Raw genomic sequence first — 23533 nt, 5'->3', positions numbered from 1 at the left:
TGGATCGTGATATAGAACAGCTTGATGACCCATCTGTCTTCCTGGGTCTAAGTAACCCCAGAGAGAAATAACGTTTATAAACATAGAAGAAAGATTACATCCCACCATGGCTTTTCAAACACAAAAGAAATGCTCATAAATATTCTTTGATTTCACTGGTAACAGCAGTTGCTCACAGGAAAATAAAACCGTCCTTCCCCTGCTGTCCCCAGTCTTCCAAAGGCATCCCACTGCCCTGATCAGGTTATCCTCCTTGAAACAAAGTAACTTTTAATAAAGTGGGTTGCTGGCAGGGAGAACCTGATATGATCACACACCTGTTATAATAGGATTTAATTCTGCTTCAGATGTGCTAGTTTTAATAAAAAGGGATTGAGCACATCGAAAATAAATTACATTGAAAGGTCAAGCTTATTGCTTGTACAGTTATGTTAACTCCCTCACCAACACTTTTAGAGACTATTTATGAGACCTTTTGATTTGGGAAAGAGCGGTATAAAATACATCTACAATTTCCCCATTATTTCCAGCAGTATTTCATTTTCAAGCATCAATTCCAAGCACTTAAGTATGGCATTCTTTAAAGGGAGTAAATCTAAAAAGTATGAGTTGTTTACAGAATGCTATTATTCAATATATTTAATAAAAAAAGCTTTCCTATCCAGTGGAAAGTTAGAAAAATCTTTCCAGAGTTTATGCAGCATGCTAATTCACTTGCGCACATGTGGAGTATTTATTAAGAATGTGTTGGCTCCCGATTTGAATGAATATATTCCTGTGACATAGTATCTCCTCTGCCAGAGGGAAGCCTGATTGATTTACTAACTAGGGATGATTTACTAACTAGGGACCAATGATCCACCCAAGATTGTTTTCCTGATCTTTTTAATGGGACATTCAAGTAGATATAGTGAATTTGTTTCTTTGCTCAGCTTCAGTTAAGCTAGAATTGTTTCCATATGTGATTCCAAATGTCCTTCCCTGTTCCTAGGTTGATTTCATAATCCATCTATCAACCATAACAGAATGTTGAAAGGGACTTCTCCTAGTGCCCCCAAACTGGTGACTATTGTCCAAAACTGAAGATAAGTAATAAATAATAATAATAGCAAGTTTGCATGACATTTATGTACCAGGCACTGTGTACTAAGCAGTTTACAAAGCTTGATCCAATTAGTCCTCACAATGACCATAAGATATCTATAATATTATCTCATCATTATCCCCATTTTAGAGAAGAGGAAACTGAGGCACAGAAAATTTAAATAAGCTGCCCAGGGATACAGTTTGTAAATAGAAAATTCAGGATTTGAACTCAGGAGCTCTAGCTCCAGACTTGCAGTGCCTTGTAGCCTAGATTGTCTCAAAATCTAAAGAGAGCCACCAATAAATGAGGCCAGATATTTTCCCCAGAGCTTACTGGACATACTGTCATCTTCTATCCTCTACCACTCTCCACCTCCAGTCTACTCCCCTGAGGCCTGGAGAAAGCGAGAGAGCGATTTATTACAGTTTTCAGCTTGGTGGAAAAGGAGAAAAGGTTTTTCTCTTCCCACCACCAAAACAAGTGAAATAGGGCATGGACCCCAAGAGCAGCTTTCATAGATTTGAGGAGAACCTGTAAGAACAGGAGACTGGGATCTTCAGACTGGTATCATCCAACAGGATGCTTGAAGAGTGATGGTAGACCCTGCATACTTACTCTTATACCTTTGGGTGCAACAGGGTGAGAATCCTTAAGACAGCGTGATATAGATTCTCTAAAGAAAGAAGTTGTGTGTGAATGTTGAGGCTAGCTCTGTTACTCACCTGGAGATTTCTGAAGGCAGGTGACTTGCTGGAATACTCCATCCCAGTAGGACATGAAAGGATTGCAGTGTAATGTAACTTGGAGGAGAACAAGATGATGCTCTGACCCCCAGATCTCCACTGTGCATGAAAGTCACAGAAAAGGACCACAATAGTTATGTGACTCCACCCGAAGGAGCCTGGAGTAGAAGAGAAGGAGCCTGAGTGCTACCCAGATAGCTTCAGGGCCATCAGTCATGGCAACCTATCTAGTGAAGGGGTTGGGCACATTTGCTTCTGGGAATGACTGTGAGAGACAAACTGCCCCTCTCTAAGTGAGTTCTTAGTCACAGAGGACATTTCAATAGAGCTAGCCACCCCTCCCATGGAAGTCACATATGCTGCCTCTGTTCACAGATGGTAGCCCAGCAGAGGAAGCTACCCACAAGAGCTAGAAGAAAATCTAACCAGGGTGAGGCCAGGGGCATCACCTCATGCCAACAAACAGCTAAAATAGAAAGCAAGAGCAAAGGAGCCAAAGGACAAACAGGAAGGGGAAGGAGACAGAGGAGGGAGACAAATAGCACCCCCTGCATCTACTCCTAGTTCTCCTATCCACCCATCTAGACAAAAATGTGGTAGAAACAGGGTATCTCTGATTCAGATATGAGATAGGAATTTTTAATAGACTAAATTTTACTCACTGACAAGGACTAGAAGATTATGAAATAAAAAAGGAAATCAACAGGGACTTCCATGATGGTCCAGTGGTTAAGACTCCACACTTCCAACACACAGGGCACAGGTTCAATCCCTGCTTGGGGAACTACGATCCCACATGCTGCATGACCAAATAAATATTATAAATGTTTTTTAAAAGGAATGATAAGTAGCTATATAACACAGGGAGCCCAGCCTGGCACTCTGTGATAATCTAGAGGGGGTGGGGAGGGAAGGGAGACTTAACAGGGAAGGGATATATGTTTAATTATGGCTGATTTGCATTATTATACAGCAGAAAATCAACATAACATTATAAAGCAATTCTTCCCCAATTAAAAAATAAACTTTAAAAAAGGAACTCAGCAAAGCAAGGTTGGAGTCAATGTTCAGCAAACTTGAAAACTTTACATGTTAATATTCTACTAACTTAATATTCCTGAGTGAACCAGTTACATCAGAATTGCATTGTGGGGGTGGACAGAAGAACGGGTGCCCCTTCCACAGGCTACTGTAGGAGTGTGGAAATTACTCTCCCAGCCCTTCACCTCAAAGATTACAGGTCTATGTAAACATTCTGACCTCCTGGGGTTCATTTTCAGTCTGCTGTTCCTGGATTTATGAGCAACAGGTGTTGTCCAGACCATCAACCTAGTGGAGAATACAGTCACCCAGAAAGCAACAGGAACAAATTCATCTGTCTCTGACTCAGTCCCTACTTGCAGAATTGGAGGAACTCTAGCCCCATCCACTACTTCCTTCTGGCTCAAGTTAGCTATGGTGAAGAACAGAAGAGGAAGCATTCTTGGAGTGTTTTGCAACTTCCACCTTAGACTGTATTTCCACATATTCCTGGACACCAGGTCCTGAGCACTCTTTCTGGAACCTACCACGTGGTCACTGCCCAAAGAGCCTACTGCTATTTGCTATTTCAGTACTCCCCTCCATGGTACCGCTAGCGTCCTTGTCAGCACTGTGGCAGGGCTCTTCTGTATTGGCACTCTTAATCTCGCACAGAAACACTACACCAGAATGTGCTGCTACATTCCAGATACGATGTGGGAGCCCTCTCTCCTCAGACTCTGACATTAGTCCCAAAGGAATGTGCCAGCAGTTCATATGAGTGTCAGCCTACCATGATGCCCTTGCTAATCCCTCTCCACACCACAGCATTTTCCCCGCACTGTGTTTTATTCTGTTACTGAGGTGAGCTCCTAATAATATTACATATGTATTTAGCAAGTGCTCTGTGGTCAAATGCTGTGATAACTCTATTATCACACTCAATCCTCAAAACCACTCTATTATGCAATTCCTGGTTGGGATTAGTTTTGCCCAGAAAAAAAAAAAAAAAAAAAACAGAAATAAAAGGGAAGTAATAATGGTTTAAATAGCATGGTGCTTCATTTCCTCTCACATCCAGGTAAGACTGGTATGATACCCCCTGTGTCACAGGCCTGGAATACCATTGCTCCATCTTGAGTCTTGCTTCCAGTTCCACTGTCATTTCACAGTCCTAGCTGGCTACTGAGACTTTAACTGTGATGATCCCATTCCATCCAACAGAAAGTGGAAAAGTAATGGGAAGCGTTTGCCCCTTCCCTTTAAGGACATTTCCTACAAGTTGCACATACTGGTTACAATGCATTGGCTAGAACTTACTCACATGGCCACACCAAACTGCAAGAGTCGCTGGAAAATGTAGTCCTCAGTCTTGATGACTATGTGACCAGCTAAAGAAGTGGGGTTCTATTGCTGATGCAGAAAGGGGAACATATTGGGGGAACAATTAAAAATATCTACCATAGGTAGGTACAAGTTTCCCACATATGATTGTGCACTTTGTGGATTTAGAAAAGCAGAAAGATGGGAGATGAAATTTAGCCAGTGCCCACTAACAAAATCAGGGAGCCATAGGTCAAGGTTCAGTGAATCTAGAAGGAGTGCCTTTTGTATTAGTTTAAGCCATATGAAATTATCATTCTCATAGATCAAAAACAATGGAGTAACAGCAATTTCATATAGTTCAACCTAATAATATAATCATACCACTGTTCTGCCTAATGGGGAAGGAGTCCTTATATCCCAATGGCTAATGGCTAAGTGTTTTAGCAATCAGCTCTCTGGGGGCAAAAGCCCTTATTTGTAATATTTGCTGATTTCCATGAATAAAATATACTCCCATCTCAGTCAATCTCAAACCTCCAACTTGACATCACTGAAAACAGTCAGGAAGATATATGCAATAACACAAAATTATATAGCTATTTCCATATACAAATATGGAATATAATCTCAAGAGCATATAGAAGTAAAATGTAGTAAAACAATTAGGAATTGATGACTTTTGCATATTTGTTTTCAACTCAGTTTTTAATAAGTTGATATAATTTAATTTTTAGCAATGTGTGTGTGCTCAGTCTCTCAGTAGTGTCTGAGTCTTTATGACCCCATAAACTGTAGCCCACCAGGCTCCACTGTCCATGGAATTTTCAAGGCAAGAATACTGGAGTGGGTTGCCATTTCCTACTCCAGGAGATCTTCCCAACCCAGAGATCAAACCTGAGTCTCTTGTGTCTCCTGCATTGGCAGGCAGATTCTTTACCACTGTGCCACCTGGAGAGCCCAATTTTCACCAATGGCTATGTTTAAAAATTGGCTTGCAAAATTTCCTGAAAAGTTAACATTGGTTCTTGTGAGCCAGAATGAGCCGGCTCCAGCATACACCCTTGACCAAAGATCATAGTCCAATCATTCAGTCATTTGACCTGCCCAGAAAATTCCTTGCTTTCTTCTGTGAACCAATACTAAGTCATCCACCCCTCCAGACTTCCAGACGTAGATGAGTTAACTGAATATTTATTGCTTGCCCTATACCCTGAGATCTCTGTCCATATATCAGCACTTATTTAACCTCTTTTATTTATCTTTTCAGCCTATATATCCCTTGGAGTACTAAAATCTGTTTTTCTCTATGTGGCTACAGGTTTTATGCAACATTGAAGTTTTCAGAACTATCTCTAAGCTTTAAATAAATGATTATACTTGCTTTAGTTTTAAATGATATTATGCCTCGATGGGTATAGCAGTGACTTTAATATAGTTTGAGATGCTTGAAGTTGAGCCTAGTGAATTTTTAATTAGGTATCAATCAAATAGAGAGACTGGTTATAAAGCATTATTTTCCAGTAAAGTCAGCAACATGGTAAATGATTTTATTGGTAAACCATGAGCTTTCTTTACGTATTTATTATTATTATGTCAATACAGGTTTCCTCTATCTGCATATGTATAGCAGTTGACAATATCAGCCACATTATTAGTTTGGTTTCCTCTGTTTAGCTAGCTTTGCAGTTGTGGTAAGTGAAGTCTGCATTCCCTATCTCAGCACTTTTGAAGAAGTGGCAGTTACAGTAAAACTTATATTAACTTGCACCCAAATAACAAGCCCTCTGTTAATTGAAAATTTTCTGCACTTTGCTCTTATGAAAAAAAAAAGAAGCAATTATGTGAGGATGGACTGACAAACATTTTCCCCCCAGAAATGTCTGGCTAGTCTATTCAGTCCAATTTCCTGTACTATCTATTTCCATCTTGAGTTGCAGGAAGTAATGGGTGATCAGCACCTTGGCCCTTACAAAAAGCCTAGCTCTCTAGGTGCTGTGGGGTTTGAAAGAGGCCGGAAGAAATTGACATTTATTCAATGACCTCTGTGAGCATCCTTGGAAAAATCATCAAGAAACTGGTAACTACGATTCTCCTGGGAGGGAAACTGAGTCATGGCGGGGGTGGGGGACAGTAATAAAAGAAGGCTTATTTTGCACTATAGCCCCTTGTGTATGTTTTGAAATTTTGATCATGTACCCATATTACCTAATTGAAGAAATTAAACGTTTTTTTAAATGTCCATCATGTTCTTTGCATGATCTAATAAATTCCCATAATGAGCCTTTGAGATACGAATTGTTATCTCTATTTTTAGAGAGAGAAAACTAGAGCTCTGAGAATTTAGGTCACTTGCCTCAGCTCACACTAGTTAAGTAAGAGAACCAGAATCTGAACAAGGTTCGTGTTGCTGTTGTTCAGTTACTAAATTGTGTCTGGCTCTTTACAACCCCATGGACTGCAGCATGCCAGGCTCTCCCGTCCTTCACTGCCTCTCAGAGTATGCTCAGATTCATGTCCATTGAGTCAGTGATGCTATCTAACCATCTCATCCTCTGCCACCCACTTCCCTTTTCGCCTTCAGTCTTTCCCAGGATCAGGGTCTTTTCCATTGAGTCAGCTCTTCTCATCACGTGGCCAAAGTATTGGAGCTTCAGCTTCAACATCAGTCCTTCCAAAGAATATTCAGGGTCAATTTCCTGAACAAGGTTTTTATGTACGCTCAGTTGCTCAGTTGTATCAGACTTTTTGTGGCCCCATGGACTGCAACCTGCTAGGCTCCTCTGCCCATGGAATTTTCCAGGCAAGAATACTTGAGTGGGTTGCCATTTCCTACTCCAGGGAATCTTCCCAACCCAGGGATTAAACCCATGTCTCTTGAGTCTCCTGCATTGGCAAGCGGATTCTTTATCACTAGCGCCACTTGGGAAGCCACATGCCTCACTTCGAAACTGTTCCCCAAAGAAGATGAAAACCCAGTATTTATATTGAAGGACAATCTTGTTGGATAACTAATACATAAAACTCTGAAGAATTCATTACTGTATTTCATTGATTCTAAGAAATACATTTTTAATGTTCTGAAATTATTAAGATGTGTCTTCCAATGGATGGCATGCTGTCGTATATTTAGTGGTGTTTTATTTTTCTTAGTGATTCAGTAGATAATGGCGTGTTTTTTCCACCAGTGGTATCTTGGAGTCAATGAAATATGGTTCCAATAGAATGTAGAGAATGAAAAAGTCAGTGGCTCCAAATGACAGCCGTTCCTCATGCCCAACTCCCTCCAAGTCCAGAGAGAGGTCCCCACCTCAGCAGATAAACTTTCGGAAGGACATGTGAATAACCTCCACTGGGATTCCAATTTGCACCCTAATAACATTTGCATAAATTTCTTCCCTGTGATATTGGTGGATAATTAACCACCTTGAGCTCTGAATCCACACTGAGGATATCCACAGCACTGAGAATTTTTCTTTTGAAAACAAAAGGGAAATCAATTTCAGCCAATTCAGTTGTTGCCATTTTATGAAGCTAAGGTGCTCAATGTAAATTAATGTTTTGAATGTATGCCTTTGATCAATAGGTGTAATTATCGATTGGAATCACACAGAGCCAAAAGAAAACCAATCATTGCTGGCACTGTAGGCTTTATACCATGCAGATAAATCCCAAACACATCGACTCTGAGCTTGAAGCTTAGTGCCCCCCCACCAACGGCCGCGCAACATTACAAGTCAACTCTTAAAAAGAATGCAAACATGTTCACTCTTGGCCTCCCTTCCTATGCAAACTCTTCTGGATTTTTAATTAAAAGAATCCATATACCAGAGTGAGGCAGTTGTTCCTGACTGGTCACTTGTCCCGAAAGTGACTAATATAGTTCCTCATGCTTAGTAATGATATGGCTGCCAGGAAGTATATATTAAGCAGAATATATTGATGTAGAGCCCTCAGGCAAAGCTAGCCTGATTTTATTATTCTTGGACGACCACGACTGAACAAAAACCAACTGCAGCCCCTACCCCCAATCAAAAAGATTAGCCTATGAGCTTATTATTTGTCATTGTCAGAGTACACAGAGGTCTTTTCCTTGTTAAGTCCCAGAATCCATTCTAAGTCCCAGGCCAGTTTTCCATGCTCTCAAGACGCTTTGCAACCCCATGAACTATCTCCATTTACAGATGAGGAAACTGAAGTCCAGAGGCGATACATAACCAGTCCAAGGTCACAAAGCTAGAAAGTGGTGACCAGGGTTCGAACCCAGATCACTGATTCCAGTGCCTATAGAAGTAAGATCTCTTTATTTTCTTTGCCACATATCTTAGGTACCATGCTCTTATCCTCCCCAAATGTCACCTTCCATTCTCTTTCATGGAGTTCTTCTAACTCCTCAAGCCCGGCTGCTAGGTTGACACAAATACCTAGTTTCTTCCATCCAGAAGACCTCAAACAACCAGAAACAAATGATCATGGTGGGAAATTAAAACTGGATCATCTGGTAATAAAGGTACAGGATCCATGATTTCAAGATGTAAGACCTAATATTTGCAGCAATCTCTCAATCCAGCACCAATACCATTGAAATATAGAGGAATCAAATTCATGTCCTTGAAAGACATGAAGCAGGTGGGATGGTGTTAGTGAAACCACAGCTCACGACACAGGCAATAAAACTCTGCTGTGGCAGATAAGAGCAGAGCAAAGGATGCTTCATGCACTCAGGTGGTGGAGTCAGGAAGGGCCGTCCCACCTTCTCCTTCCACAGGCCAGGTAGTAGGAACAGTAGTGTCTGTATCCAGGTGGGATCCATGAGTATGGGAGCTAGAATCCAAGAGACATCAATGCTTTAGGTATAAGATTGTCACATGAATTACAGGACACCCAGTTCAATTTGAATTTCAGATAAGCAATGAACTTTCCCCCCCATAACTATGCCCCATAAATTGCATGGGACATACTTATACTAAAAAAGGTTCAGTATTTGTCTGAAATTCAGATTTAAAGTAAAAAATTCTAACATTATAAGATTTTAGCATGCAATATATGCATGCATGCATGCTCAGTCGCTCAGTCATGTCTAACTTTTTGAGACCCCATGGACTGTAGCCTGCCAGTCTCCTCTGTCCATGGAATTTCCCAGGCAGGAATACAGGAGTGGGTTTCCATGCTCTCCTCCAGTAAATCTTCCTGACCCAGGGATCAAACCCACATCTCTTATGTTTCCTGCATTGGCAGGTGGATTCTTTACCACTGAAGCCTGTACAAAAACATGATGCCCTGTAGGCCATGTTGATTATTCTCAATGCAATAAAATTGGACATCAGCTACAAAAAGATAGTTCCTTAAAATCTTTTACCTGGAAATTTTTAAAAAGCACAGTTTGAAATAACTCTTAGACTAAAATATCAGTAAAATGGCATTTATATTTAGAGTAGAACTAATCTCAAAACATTAGGAATGGGTGCTCAACTTCATTACTCATCATGGAAACACAAATCGTAACAATAACCATTATATAACCATATAAATATTCACCAGAATGGCCAAAGTGAAAAAAGAAAAACACCAAGTGAGTTATGCAGAGCAAATGAAAATCTCACATACTGCTAAAAGGAGTATAAATATTTAGTAAAATTGGAAATAAACACCTGAATACATACATACATACCCTAGGATCCAGCAATTCCACTCCTATTGTATATACCCAATGCATATGTTTACCTAAACACATGTACGAGATGGTTCAGACCAGCTTTATTTGTTATTGCTAAAAACTGGATGGAAAAAATCCAAATATCATGAATAATAGAATCAAGTAAACTAATGTATTTGTACTCAGTCACTCAATCGTGTCTGACTCTTTGCAGCCCCATGGACTGTAGCCCACCAGGCTTCTCTATCAATGGCATTATCCAGGCAAGAATACTGGAGTGAGTTGCCAAATGTAAATGGAGCTATGGACAGTAGAGGGCATGATAAGGCTCTTGGGTTCCTGGAAGACTCAGAATGTCTACTAAAAAGCAGGCCTCATTATTGTTGTTGTTCAGTTGCCCAATCATGTCTGACTCTTTACGACTCCATGGAGTGCAGCACACCAGGCCTGTCTGTTCCTCACCATTTCCCAAAGTTTGCCTGGGTTCATCGGTGATGCCATCCAGCCATCTCATCCTCTGACGCCCTCTTCTCCTTCTGCCCTCAATTTTTCTCAGCATCAGGGACTTTTCCAATGAAAAAGCAGGCCTGCTTACTGCCATTTTCCTTGTGCTTCCAACGATATTTTTTCTGGGTCTATCTGATGACTCCCTGGTGCCACATGATATATAACTTCTTCCTTTTTTGTGGTATTTTTTTGCTCATCTAAAGAGATCTCTTGGGAGTGGATAGGTGCCTAAGGAAAAGGAAGGCAGGTGCTCTCATTTGTAAGCACTCCAGTTTGGCATCATGAAGCACTACCTAGTGTTCAGCTCACATGTTGCTTAATAGGAGGCTGACTTTTGTCTTTTAAATTGGAGAAGGAAATGGCAACCCACTCCAGTATTCTTGCCTGGAGAATCCCAGGGACAGAGAAGCCTGATGAGCTGCAGTCCATGGGGTCGCTAAGAGTCAGACACGACTGAGCGACTTCACTTTCACTTTCATGCATTGGAGAAGGAAATGGCAACCCACTCCAGTGTTCTTGCCTGGAGAATCCCAGGGACGGGGGAGTCTGGTGGACTGCCGTCTATGGGGTCACACAGAGTCAGACACGACTGAAGAGACTTAGCAGCAGCACCAGCAGGCTACCCCGAGTATTAGGTAGAAGCTTTGAAAACATGGCATTTGGAATGAGTTGGGATATTCAATCTGCCTTTCCCAGAAGGCTGGCAGCGGGGCCCACTTCTCTGTCAACCATGGTGTGATTTCCTTACTATAGACCTCAGGCTCAGAAATCCAGGAAGATCTTTGAGCCAGCAGCTGTTGTCAAAGAGCTGGAACTAAAACCACAGAGGCCTGACTAGAAAGCTACCTTGTAACCCTGCTGACCTGCCTAGTGGTTAAAAAGACAGGACTCTTTCTCCAGATCTTGAAATTGGCTCCCCCTTCTCATTAAAAATGAAATTCACAGAATTTTGAAGTTCATGAGGTTGGAATGTTCACTTGCTGAAACTGGCTCTTAATGTTCTCTCACTTCTCATCTGTGTCATCCTGTGTTCCAGCCTCCTGCCAGAGTGCCCATAATGCAAAAATAATAGCCCCTTCTCAGCAAAATATCTTGAGGTTCATGAATGACAAATAGCTGAAATAGGAGAGAACCCATATCTTAGTTGACTATGTAAGTTTAAAATGTGTCATCTTTTATTTTTAATTATCTTCTCTCTTTTAATTTCCCTAGTGGATTTTGCAGAATTTAGGTAACCATAATTAGAAATCAAAGGGAAGGTCTTCCCTGAAGAATAATTGGCAAGCTTTTCAACCATAATCATCTTGACCAACATCTAATCATCATAAATAATCATACCCTTGGCATTTGTAAAGATTTTCCAAGATCTAAAGGTATATCTCTTTAAGAAGACATTAAATAAAAATGTAAAATGAAGGAATTATGGCAAAGTTTTGCATTGACACTATATTTTGTTAAGCCTTTTGAAACAGTATAAGCTCTGATGTATGGTATGATTCATTCACTTATGTCTTCATTCAGCAGATTTTTTTAAAGAACTTACTAAATTTCAGGCAGCAGGTTACACACTGTGGTAGGCAAAATGGGCTCTGTCTGCACTGAGCTTATGGGTTAATTATGAAGATATATTAATACAACTAAAGCAGCAATTGCAATAATATGTGATGTATTCTGTAAAATGTTAACCCTTCAAGGAGCTGTGAGACTATGATAGAGGGACATTTCTCCTGGACTTGGGAGTAGGAATGGAGTTAGGAAGACTTCCCGGTAGTGGGGAAATTTCAGCTGAGACTAGAAGGATGAGTTAGTCTGGCAGTATATGGACAGATGGGAGTTCCAGTCTGTAAGAACCCATACAACAGGCTAAAGCTGTGAGGCTTTGAGTAGGGTATGTACCGGGAACTGAATTAAATTTGTTATGGTCGTTATTAGTGTAAAAGAGAGAGTGGTCTGATTTAAGCAAATGATGTTAAGTAAGCGGACAGAGAGCTGGTCATGAAAGATTTTCTAAAATGTGTTAAGAATTTTAGACATTTTCTTTAGGCAATGGGAGAGCCACTGAAGGCTTTTGAGCAGGGAAGTGACATGATCAGATTTATGCTTTAAAAAGCATGCTCCAGCTTCAGTGTAGAGAACTGACTGGAGTAGGGGGAAAGAGTAGAGGCAGGAGACCAGTGAAGGAATTGCAGTAGTCCAACAGAGAAAAGGCAGAGGGGAATGGTAGTCTATGGTACAGTGGTGGAAATGGAGAATAGTGGAGAGATTCAAGAGATATTTGGAAGATAAGATTGAATGAGTATGGGAGAGGGGGAAAAAGGTGTCAAGGATGAGTCCTTGATTTAGGGCACAGAACTCTGGGTGGTTGATGATGTCATTCACTGAGATACAGAACATAGGACAAGGTGTGAACTTGAAGGGCTATGGGGACGTGAAGGAGATGAGTTTAGTACTGGGAATTCTGAGTTTTGGAGCACCAGTGGCATATCCAGATGGAGATGCCTAATCAGTAATAGAGGAGAGGCTTGGGCTAGAAATAAAACTTGAGAGTCACCATTATTTATATTATACTTGAAGTCATCAGATAAGATTGCCTGGGCAGGGAATGTAGAGCACCAAGTAAAAAGGGTTGAGGCTCAAGTCCTGAGATATCCAACATTTAAAAGTCTAGGTGTAGGAGAATGAGCACCCAAATGAGACTGAGAGGGAGAGTCCAGGAAGAGGAAAATTAGAAGAGCTGTATCATAGAAGACATAGGAAAGGAATGTGTTTAGCAAAAGCGAGTAGTGAACAATGTAGTAAGCTGCTGAGAAGCCAAGCAAGATGGGGACTAAGAAGTGTTCATTAGATTTAATGACAAGGAGATAATTACCTGTCCCCATATCTCAGGTGGGTTCATCTTGATCTTGCCTAAATTCAACCAAAGTATTTTCCCTCTTGTTTGCTTTACATACTGGGCTTCTTTACATAAGATTCCATTTTAAGAAAAAATTCCATGGATTTAAAAAAAAATCTAATGGAAACAACAGGAAGTAGACACTGTACTAGGAGCTCCAGGTTAAGCAGAAATATTAGCAATGCCTTTCCAACTCTAATATTCTGTGATTCTATCCTCTCAAGATACATTTCAGTCTAGACTTATCCTATTTCACTAACATTATCTTCAAAGAGTTCCTGGGCCTTTGACCCTATTAATCAGTCTCCTTTTATTGTCAACATCTTTTTTCTCTTCTCTGACAACCAAAATTCTTCCAAGTCAAACTCTTTCAAAGGTGAAAAAGTTCACCTTCTCTGTAAGGCCTTCCTTGACTTCAAGTGACACTGATGGTATGTTCCTCTGCCCTCACTTTAGCAATTACCACATACTACTTCTAAACAGTTCTCTGTTTGAGATATGTCAGTCTTATCACCCTAGTAAGACTATAAATTCTTTTAGAGCAGCAACTATGTATTTACTTGCCTATCCACTCCTACATGCCAGACACAGGCTATGTGCTCACCAAGTACCTAATAAAAACTATTTTCTCCTGAAACTGGTATTCAGCCTTCCTTTTTAGCTATTAAGGCCATAAGACTAAGCCCCACTCTCTGTTATTGGTGGTATGCTTATTGCAAAGGATCTTCATTCCATGGCATTTCCCATAGTTAATGGGGTGAGGCAGGAAGATGTCAATACTTCAGTTGCAGTAAAGCACAAAAAACAGACAAATGCCATGGGGAAAAAACAACAGCAGATACTGTGCTCAGAAATCTGGGACCCTTATCAGACACACTCAAACCCCAGCATGGGCCTGGCCTTGAGAGTGAACATTTCTCACTGAGAGACACTGATTTTTAAAGGAGGTCATCTTTGAGGTCATAGCTACTGGACTTTGGCCCCATATTGCTTTAATGGGGCCAATATAAAAATCACACATTTTTTAAACAAGGGCTGTAGGAATAACTTTGCCTTGGTTTATGATGCATTTACTCTGGAAGAGAAGCAGGTAAATATGGTTGAGATTTTCATTAAGCTATAAAAATTGATGGAGCCAATTATCTCCCTCTAAAACTCAGCCAATATAAGGAGGAGAAGAGAGATGCCTTGAAAATGGAAATGGGACACGGATAGAGCGATGAGTGGTACCAGGCAGCTCTGATCTTCCAAATGGCTCACAAAAAGAGGGGGTCCTTCTGAGAGAACTAAATTGGACTGAAGTCAGCTTTTACTAAGCATCTTTGGGCCCTAGAGGTCTTTGTGTCTAGTCCTTTGGGGATAATATTAAAATACAGCATTCTTGTTCCTTCCTCTGTAGAATGCTATAGTATAGTTGGTGGAGCCAAGATAAAGATAACTCAAATAACAAAAGAAAATTTACAAAGTGTTATTAGTGGAATCAAAATATAAATTAGCTTCAAGAACCTAGGAAATGGGGTCTCGAGGAATTACATGATGTGTGTGTGTCCAATGTGTTCCCTCTTGTGCCTGTTGGGGAGGTAGTAGTGTCATAGTCTTGGGAAATGGAGCTTCATCTTGAGGAAGTGTGTGAACTAGAATGTGGAGGAAATGGAGCATTTGCTGTAACTATATGAGCAGTGGGCACAAAGGCAAAAAATAAAATAGGGCATGTAAAGAAAAGGATTTTAAAAGTCAGGCTATTTAGACCAGTGGGTCTTTGTGAGCAAGGCTGGAACTGGGGAGTTGGGCAAATCGGCATGCAAAGGTTGATAGTGGGGGGAAATGTTGGATTGATCAGTTGAGACTAATGGAAGGAGAGCTTCAGAACTCATGGTTAACATCATAATAGTGAGAGACTGAAAGCTTTTCCTCTCAGGTCAGGAATGAGACAATGATGCTAACCAGCACCAATTCTATTCAACATTGTCCTGGTGGCTCTAACCCAGTCGATCAAGCAAGAAATAAAAGGCATCCAGATTGGAAAGAAGTAAAACTATTTCTAATTTAAGATGACATGATCTTCTACATAGAAAACACTAAAGAATCTACTAAAAAATCTATTATAACTAATAAGTTCAGCAAGGCTGCAGGATGCAAGATGAATATACAAAACTCAACTGTATCTTGATGAACAAAGAATGAAATTAAGAAAATAGTTATATTTACAATAGCATAAAAAACAATAAAATATTTGGGAATAAATTTTGAAAGAAGTATACTCCAAAAACTACAAAGCATTGTTGTTGAAGGATATTAGAGATCTAAATAATGGAAAAATATTCCATGTTCATGGATTGGAAGATTTCAGACTGTTAAGGTGTCAATATTCCACAAATTAATCTACATATTCAACAAAATTCCTATCAGAATCCAAGATGATTTCTTTATAGAAGTGTAAAAAATGATTCTAATATTAATGTATTAGAATTATAGTAAGGAATTGCAAACTTCCCAGAACAGCCAAAACAACCTTGAAAAGCAAGGACAAAGGAGGAGGAGTCAAACTTTCTGATTTCAAAACTTACTAAAAAATAATGGTAATCAGGACAGTCTGGTACAATATAGACATATTGGGCAACAACCACAATAAAATAGATAATTTGGACTTCATCAAAATTTAAAACATTTGTGCTTCTAAAGATGCCATGAAAAAAATGAACAGAGAATCAACAGAATGGGAGAAAATATTTGCAAATCATGTATCTGATAAGGAATTTGTATCCAGACTATTTAAAAACTCTTATACCTCAACAATAAAAAGTCAAAATAACTCAATTTAAAATATAGTCAAATGATCTGAATAGACTTTTCTCCAAAGAAGATATAAAATGGCCAATTAGCATATGAAAAAACACTCAACATCATTAGCCATTAGGGAAATGCAAATTAAAACCACAATATTAAAACCATTTCATACCCCTTAGGATATAATAAAAAAGATATAAACACTAACAAATGCTGGGAAAAATACAGAGAAATTGGAACCCTCATACTTTCTGGTGGGAATGTAAAATGGTACAGCCACTATGAAAAACCATCTGCCAATTCCTCAAATAGCTAAATATAGTTGTCATATGACCCAGAAATTCCACTCCTAATTATACATATCTAAGAGGAACCAAAACATATCTCCACACAAAAGTTTGAAGACAAATGTTCACAGAAGCATTATCCATATAACCCCAAAATGAAGTGAAAACTCAAATGTCCATCAACTGATGAATGGATAGATATCCATTCATCCATAATATCGTACAAAGGATATTATGCAGCTATAAAAAATAATGGAGTACTGATACATGGATCAACCTTGAAAACATTTTTCTAAGTGAAAGAACAGTAACATCAGACTACATATTTTATGACTCCATTTACATGAAATGTCCAGAGGAGGCATATTTAGAGAGACAAAAGCAGATTAGTGAATGCTTAGGGATAGGGCAGGGAGAGGGAAAGTAGGGACTGGTCCCTAATGGGTATGGAGTTTCTTTTACGGGGAATGGAAATTCTAAAATTAGATTGTGGTGATAATTACACAACTCCAAATATACTAACAACCATAGATTGTACACTTCAATTGGTGAATTATAAGACATGTGAGTGATATCTCAATAAAACTGATATTATGAGTTGAATTGTGTCTCGAAAAAGACATGATAAAATACTAAGCACTGGCACTTGTGAATATGACCTTATTTATACATAGGGTCTTCGCAGATTCAATCAAGTTAAGATGAAGTCATGGGGCTTTCCTGGTGGCTTCAGATCAGATCAGTCGCTCAGTCGTGTCCGACTCTTTGTGACCCCATGAATCGCAGCACGCCAGGCCTCCCTGTCCATCACCAACTCCCGGAGTTCACTCAGACTCACGTCCATCGAGTCAGTGATGCCATCCAGCCATCTCATCCTCTGTCTTCCCCTTCTCCTCCTGCCCCCAATCCCTCCCAGCATCAGCGTCTTTTCCAATGAGTCAACTCTTTGCATGAGGTGGCCAAAGTACTGGAGTTTCAGCTTTAGCATCATTCCTTCCAAAGAAATCCCAGGGCTGATCTCCTTCAGAATGGACTGGTTGGATCTCCTTGCAGTCCAAGGGACTCTCAAGTGGTAAAGAATCTGCCTGCCAGTGCAGGAGACATGGGTTCAATGCCTAATCTGGGAAGATCCCACATGATGCAGAGCAACAAAGCCCATTTGTCACAACTACTGAGTCTGTGCTCTAGAGCCTGGGAGCTGGAACTGCTGAAGCCCAAGTGTCCTAGAGTGCATGCTTTGCAACAAGAGAAACCACCGCAATGAGAAGCCCGTGCACCACAATGAAGAGCAGCCCCAGCTTGCCCGTGCAGCAACAAAGACCCAGCACGACAAAAATAAAGTAAATAATTAAATCATTTAAAAAAAAAAAGGTGACATCATTAGGTTGGTCCCTAATTCAACATGACTGGTATCCTTAAAAGAAGAAGGAAACCTGGACAAAGATAGATACATAGGGAAAATGCCACCTATGCCAAAGGTACAGATTGGAGTGACATAGCAGCCAGCCAAGGAACACCAAGGGTTGATGGCCACTACCAGAAGCTAGGAAGAGACAAAGGGTGATTCTACCTACAATCTCACAGGAAGCATGGCCTTGCTGACACCTTGACGTCAGGCTTCTAGCCTCCATAAATGAGAGACAATCAATTTCTGTCATTTTAAGCCATCTAGTTTGTGGTACTTTGTTCTAATAGTCCTAGCAAAATAATACAGCTATTTAGAGCATAAATAAATAAAATAACACAGAGTTTCAACTAGTATGGGATGAGAAATAATATTGGAGGAGTTCCCTGGTGGTCCAGTGGTTAGGATTCAGTGCTTTAACTGTTGTGACCTGGGTTCAAACCCTGGTTGGTGAGGTGTGAAAGAAAGAAGGGAAGGAAGGAAGAGAAGGAGGGAGGCAGGGAGTGAGGAAGGGAGAAATAACACTGGACTAAGAGTTGACCTCAGTTTTTGTCCCAGTTTTCTCCTGACTCACTCTGTGACATTAGGCAAGTCACTAACTCTGTGAGCATAAGTTTTCCCATTTATAAAATTCAGGGATTGGGCTGCATAACCATTAAGGTCCCCTTAAGGATGACATTCCCCACTATTAATAGAACTCATTCATTTTACAATTCCAAAAATGTTGGCATGAGGCTCCAAATTCATTTGAAACCAATAAAAAGTAGTGACATATTTTATAATCAAATTAACTCCTTCCATCTTGAAGCTCTTTTGCTCATCTTGAGATCTCACCAAAACTAAAATCACCCCCATTTTTTCATAGCTCCTACGGGATAATGAAATCATTCCCCAACCCTTGAGAGACATAATATATTAATAGTTTCTGAGACACAATTTAGTTGTAAATTAAACTCCATTTGTCCTTGTAAAGTTAGAACTTCCCTTCCAGCATTGTGTTTATATAAAACCTATGTGATACCCATAACTAAGCTTCATTTAACCAAAGAAAGAAAAGCAGCATTGTCCTAGTTCCTGTTCACCCTGTATTCAAAGGCACTTTCTGTATTTTCTAAACCATTGGTTTTGATATACATTAAATAAATCTTGAGCTGATCTGCCTTTCATTATTAAAAATGTACAGAGTACTGTAGCACAGCATAGCATGTGTTCAAAATGACTTCTCCCTCACTTTTCTATATTTTAAAGGCTTGGAACATAATACTCCTTCCTTTACGTTTCCTTATAACTTCCTTTTATCTCTCCTGTGGTCTTTTCTCTTTGCAAAAAAAAAGTCTCTTGATACTCTTGACACTGGCAAATTCCACTGTAGCTCAAGAAATGGAGAATGCATCAGTTGCTGAATTGTCCACATGCCATAAAAATGTCTTTTCTTTAATACGTAGCTGCATGTGAAGTTTAAACTAACTTCCAAGATCACCACAAACCAGCAGAATGTTTTTTTCAGACTGAATATTCAGGAAGCAGTTTTATATTTCGCTTCAAAATAATGAACTCTAAGTGCCAATCACTGGTATTTTGACAACTCATAATGGTTTCTATTTAATATTTTGCCTGTTGCACTTATGATTACAACTTACTGTTGTTAAATTTGTATCAAAATCTTTTATCCTGCAGGTATTTATAAAATGGTATTTTCAATTTCATGCTACAGTAGTTTTACATTCATTCATTCAGTCATTCAATCATTCAGTAAGTATTTGTTGGTTATGATGTGAAGTGTCACACAGATTGACCTTTTACAAATTAAAACTCATTTCAATACAATATACAAATGGCTATTTAGAAGAAATCCAGAGTGGATCCTTCTGTAAATAATCATTTGGTAAATGTGAGGTCAAGTGGGCTTTAGAAATCATCATTACAAACAAAGCTAGTGGAGGTGATGGAATTCCAGTTGAGCTATTTCAAATCCTAGAAGATGATGCTGTGAAAGTGCTGCACTCAATATGCCAGCACATTTGGAAAACTCAGCAGTGGCCACAGGACTGGAAAAGGTCAGTTTTCATTCCAATCCCAAAGAAAAACAATGCCAAAGAAAGTTCAAACTACCACACAATTGCACTCATCTCACATGTAATGTTCAAAATTCTCCAAGCCAGGCTTCAGCAGTACGTGAACTGTGAACTTCTAGATGTTCAAGCTGGTTTGAGAAAAGGCAGAGGAACCAGAGATCAAATTGCCAACATTCACTGGATCATGGAAAAAGGAAGAGAGTTCCAGAGAACATCTATTTCTGCTTTATTGACTATGCCAAAGCCTTTGACTGTGTGGATCACAATAAATTGTGGAAAAATTCTGAAATAGATGGGAATACCAGACCACCTGACCTGCCTCTTGAGAAACCTATATGCAGGTCAGGAAGCAACAGTTAGAACTGGACATGGAACAGACTGGTTCCAAATAGGAAAAGGAGTACGTCAAGGCTGTATATTGTCACCCTGCTTATTTAACTTATATGCAGAGTACATCATGAGAAACGCTGGGCTGGATGAAGCACAAGCTGGAATCAAGATTGCCAGGAGAAATATCAATAACCTCAGATATGCAGATAACACCTAACCTCAGATATGCAGATAACACCACCCTTATGGCAGAAAGTGAAGAGGAACTAAAAAGCTTCTTGATGAAAGTGAAAGAGGAAAGTGAAAAAGTTGGCTTAAAGCTCAAGAAAAAACTAAGATCATGGCATCTTGTCCAATCACTTCATGGGAAATAGATGGGGAAACAGTGGAAACAGTGGCTGACTTTATTTTGGGGGGCTCCAAAATCACTGCAGATGGTGACTGCAGTCATGAAATTAAAAGATTCTTGCTCCTTGGAAGAAAAGTTATGACCAACCTAGACAGCATACTAAAAAGCAAAGACATTACTTTGCCAACAAAGGTCCATCTAGTCAAGGCTGTTTTTCCAGTAGTCATGTATGGATGTGAGAGTTGGACTATAAAGAAAGCTGAGTGCCGAAGAATTGATGCTTTTGAACTGTGGTGTTGGAGAAGAGTCTTGAGAGTCCCTTGGACTGCAAGGAGATCAAACCAGTCCATCCTAAAGGAGATCAGTCCTGAATATTCATTGAAAGGACCGATGTTGAAGCGGAAACTCCAATACTTTGGCCACCTGATGTGAAGAAATGACTCACTGAAAAACCCTGTTGCTAGAAAAGATCGAAGGCAGGAGAAGAAGGGGACGACAGAGGATGAGATTTTTGGATGGCATCACCAACTCGATGGACATGAGTTTGTGTATACTCCGGGAGTTGGTGATGGACAACAGGGAGGCCTGGCATGCTGCAGTCCATGGGGTCTCAGAGTCGAACACGACTGAGTGACTGAACTGACTGACTGAACTGATTACATTAAATATCACCATATTGATCAAAATTAACCAGGATGCTGTGTACCATCTGAAAATCAGCTTTGCCAGTCAATACTCTGTATTCAAAATGTTCATCAGTGCCTGCCAGGCCCGAGGCCCGTTGTGCAACTGCCCTATCCTTAGCCTCTGCTGCCCACGCAGCCATGTTCTACACGATATTTCTCTGCTCTGCACTGGCCACAGTCAACAGGACTCAGGATGGACTCACAATCCAAAGGCTGAAAAATCCCTAGGCCAGCCAGCAACCCTTTTTGGCCTGACACAAAAAGATAACCTGGCCAGCCAATCCAATTCCTAGTATTAGCAATTGGAGTTAGGAAACACAAGTAGCTGTTGGTCCTTTCCTGGCAGGAATGGAGAATGGGAAAGGTGATAAGAAAAGGATCATGAAATACACAAGTGTCTGCAGTTCATCACAGAACTACATGTGGACATCACAACAGCCAGGTGCCAGGAGGGATGGGACACAGGGAGACCTCTGTTTGGAAATGACAAATATAGAGGTTCCCAGGCACACAAGTAACAGAAGACCTAGAGAAATTCTCCTGGATTGAGACTACCACCAAAACCCCACTTCTTTTTTTTTTTTTTAATTTTTACTATTTGGAAAAACAAAACCCACTTCTACTTGACCACCAGAGGCCTGATTCAAGCACCCTAAAATGGCGGGTTTCAAAGTGTGATTCCCCAACCAGCAGAATCATCATCACCTGAGAACTTATTAGAATGCACATTCCCATGAAAGCAAGAACTCTGAGGGTGAAGCTCAGCTATCTATGGTTTATAAGCCCTGCAGGTGATTCCAATCCAAGCTCCAGTTTGAGAGCCCAGCCCTCAAACTGCTTGGCCAAGAGTGCCAGCATTACCTGCAAATGCACTGCAGCTGCCCTCAGGGCATCTCAGGGGTAAGCCTCCCAGAGGCAGGTCTCCAGTGGGTCAGATTTGCTCATCAAGGAAGTCACTTCTTTGCAGTACATGTATGCCTACCAGTCCCAGTGTAAAACCCACCACTCCCAAGCACCTGCTGGATGCAGTATATACTCTGAACCAGGAGCCACAGACAGGCCCAGGAATTGAAGATTTGAAGATGTCACCTAAGAGTTCTAGACACTGAGTCTGATGAGCAGCTTTTAATGTGTTCTTTTCATATTGTGTGCGTGTGTGCTGAGTCACTTCAGTCATGTCTGACTCTTTATGACCACATGGACTATAGCCTGCCAGGCTCCTCTGTCCATGGGATTCTCCAGGCAAGAATACTGGAGTGGGTTGCCATGCCCTCCTCTAGGGGATCTTCCTGACCCAGGAATAGAACTCGCATCTCTTGCATTGTCTCTTGCATTGTCTCTTGCATTGCAGGCAGAGTCTTTACCACTGAGCCACTGGGGAAGCCTTTATTTCTAGATAAAATTGGGTTGTCTTTCTCCTGGAAGTGGGGGGAGCAGGTGTTTGTGGCTGAGGTGTGATAGGGAGACCCTTCTATGCAGAGAAACTTGGGTCCTGCATATAGGAGAAAGGTTGGTGGACCAACCACGCAGAAACCAACCAGAGGGACATGCCTGTTAGCCACAGCCTGCCTTTACTGTCTGCTGCTGGTGCCACCAAGTTTTTAATATCACGTGACCTTGTCCTCTAGCCACAGGGTATACCCCCGACCTGGGTGCAATCAGGTCAATCAAAACTCTTACCTACAATGTGACCTGATGTAGAAGAGGATCAGTATACCTACTAGTCTCCCACTCAGAAATGTGAAGGCTGAAACAGTTAGAAATGACAGGTGAAGCTTCCCGAAAAGGCCCTGAAGAGAAGAATCTATGAAGAGTCACAGCAAGGCAAACCAACAACAAACACAGAACGCTCCACATAGCACGGGCTTCTAAGACCTAAAATCTTAGTTGGCCATCCATTAAGGCATAATCACAGAAAGAAGCAGATACTGAGAATGACAGTACAGACATCATGGAGTCCTGGAGAGAGATGGAAAGCAGAAGTACCTGGATTCCTGATGGCTTGTGTCCTTACGATAGCCACCTTTTCATGGTGAGGTGGTCAGAATTACTGGAATGCCTGAGGAGGGGGAGGGCTGTTTAAATGAATTTAAGTATAAAAGCAGGTGAAGGCAATTAACGGGATTGGCGAGACCCAGAGTCCATTAGAAAGACAAAGAAAATGAAAGAAAGAAACAAAGAAATACCTGCAGACCATCAGAGACAAAGTGCCTACAGATGCAAACCTTGAAAGGCTTTCTGTTGAGATCCTCATGGCCACAACCCCTTCTCCCAGGAGGTTAACCCGAACTCCAATTAAATGAAGAATGAATAAATGAATGTACCAATGAATAAATAATAGATAAACATATTTTAAATGAATGTGTAGGTAATGACATTTGTCAG

The 23533-nt window shown here is 40.5% G+C and overlaps 1 long non-coding RNA gene across 11 annotated transcripts in view; it reads right to left on the bottom strand.

Moving 5' to 3' along the window:
* The window catches only part of LOC147341448 (uncharacterized), a 406396-nt gene extending 383113 nt beyond the window's left edge, over positions 1–23283 (bottom strand). For 2 of the 11 annotated variants that reach the window (XR_015158723.1, XR_015158743.1), the window contains exon 1: positions 23135–23281. This is a non-coding gene — a long non-coding RNA (uncharacterized LOC147341448). Of the gene's footprint in view, positions 1–1809; positions 1989–8926; positions 8998–23134 lie in introns of all 11 variants that reach the window. The other 9 variants (XR_015158726.1, XR_015158730.1, XR_015158733.1 and 6 more) reach the window with 8 other exon arrangements.
* Between the last annotated feature and the right edge of the window lie 250 nt (positions 23284–23533).

Source organism: Bos grunniens, chromosome X (genome assembly GCF_055505025.1).
Source record: "Bos grunniens cultivar Pamir isolate PY7600 chromosome X, Bosgru_T2T1.0, whole genome shotgun sequence".
NCBI classification, from domain to species: domain Eukaryota; kingdom Metazoa; phylum Chordata; class Mammalia; order Artiodactyla; family Bovidae; genus Bos; species Bos grunniens.
Note: the sequence above shows the minus strand (reverse complement) of the source record. Positions and strands in the feature narration are given on the sequence as shown.